General features: G+C 38.4%; 1 non-coding gene across 1 annotated transcript; it reads right to left on the reverse strand.

The window, feature by feature from the left end:
- Window positions 1–1,020: 1,020 nt before the first annotated feature.
- Window positions 1,021–1,126, reverse strand: LOC128287051 (small nucleolar RNA R71). The gene has a single exon (XR_008277750.1). It is a non-coding gene; the product is annotated as a small nucleolar RNA R71 (small nucleolar RNA).
- Between the last annotated feature and the right edge of the window lie 829 nt (window positions 1,127–1,955).

Below are 1,955 nucleotides of genomic sequence, written 5' to 3' on the forward strand. Positions count from 1 at the left end.
AAATTACTGGGTTGCTGTGAATTTTTTCGAAACAGAGTAAACATGAGTTTAATAATTTTGAGTTCAAGAAATATAATTAATCCAACACAAGTATGTTACCTATATTAAATCTTATTTGAAATCGTGCATTAGAACTCATTTGTATTATTTTTAATTATTTACTTAGTTTTTTAACAGTTTTTGACCACCTTTTTAAAATCAAATTAGTTTTACCTTACCAAAGCGTTTTACAATTAATTTCATAAATAATTCTTTTTACAGTCCCTGTGGGTACGATAACTCGACATTTACTTGTCACTTTATTACTTGTTGCGATTGTGTGCACTTGCACATTTTTCTGTCGTTCCAAGTTTTTGGCGCCGTTGGTGGGGACTGTTGTTTTTTAAAAAGCCATTATTTGTGAATTTGGAAGTTTTACATTTTGGTTTCTTTTTCTGTTTAATTTTTAACTTAATTAATTTTTCTTTGATAATTTCAGGTGTTTATGAGTATTGACCAGATTATTGACTTACTCCTTGTAGACCCTGAGATAGAATGAACCTTTCGACGACGAAAAAGACAAACAAACCAGAGAAGGACCGAAGAAATGAACTTTGAAAATCCGATCCAAGGAAATGGAACAAACCCTGCTCAAAATCCTATCCTTATTACTGACAATAGGGATAGAGCCTTAAGACAATATGTTGTGCCAGTATATAACGATCTTAATCTGGGTATTAGGAGACATGAAATCGAGGCGCAACAATTCGAGCTGAAGCTAGTCATGTTCCAGATGCTTCAAACTGCAGGCCAATTCAGTGGAATACCTACTGAAGATCCTCATCTTCACCTAAGATTATTCATGGAGGTGAGCGATTCTTTCAAATTAGCTAGAGTTCCCAAAGATGCATTACGATTGAAGCTGTTCCCGTACTCACTAAGGGATAGAGCTCGAGCCTGGTTGAATTCATTCAATTTCTACATGGCAAGAGTTAGCTGAAAGATTTCTCATGAAGTATTTCCCACCTAGTAAGAATGCTAAGTCGAGGAACGAGATCACTGCCTTCCAACAAAAGGATGATGAGTCCTTGTATGAGGCATGGGAACAATACAAAGAACTATTACGGAAATGCCCTCATCACGGAATCCTATATTGCATCCAACTTGAGACATTTTATAATGGTCTCAATGCTCACAGGAGGATGGTAGTGGACGCTTCTACTAATGGTGCTCTCCTTTCTAAGTCATATAATGAGGCTTACGAAATCATCGTGAGGATCTTCAGTAATAATTATCAATGGCCAACCAATTGAGCCGCGTCAGGAAGACGAGTCACTGGAATACATAAAGTGGATGCTCTCACTTCACTTGCATCTCAGGTATCTTCAATCTCTTCAATGCTTAAGAATCTTACCACTAATGGGTCTAACAGTTTTGTAGCCCAACCACCTCACCAAATTGAGAGTATAGCCTGTGTTTATTATGGAGAAGGACATTTGTTCGAAGAATGTCCATCGAACCCCGAATCTGTATATTACATGGGTAACCAGAACCAAAATCGAGGAAGGCAAGGACTACAATCCAACTTCTATAACCCATCGTGGCGAAACCACCTGAATTTTTCCTGTAGTAACCAAGGGGCTAGAACCAGTAACAACTACGCTCTACCTAGACTGACTCAGCCTCTTAGTTTTCCCTAACAAGCATAGAAACTAGCTCAGGCTGAATCATCCAATAGCTTAGAGAATTTATTAAAGGCATAAATGGCGAAGAAAGACGCCACTCTAAGGAATTTGGAGAATCAAATGGGCCAGTTTGCTACTGAGCTCAGGAACCGACCACAAGGTGCTTTACCTAGTCATACGAAGAATCCAAGAAAATCGGAGAAGGAACATTGCAAAGCATTAGCATTGAGGAGCGGAAAGACAGTAGAGCCCAACACTATCGAAGGTGAAAAGGAGCTAGCTGATGCTCAA

The sequence above is a fragment of the Gossypium arboreum genome, chromosome 13 (genome assembly GCF_025698485.1).
Source record: "Gossypium arboreum isolate Shixiya-1 chromosome 13, ASM2569848v2, whole genome shotgun sequence".
Classification (NCBI taxonomy): domain Eukaryota; kingdom Viridiplantae; phylum Streptophyta; class Magnoliopsida; order Malvales; family Malvaceae; genus Gossypium; species Gossypium arboreum.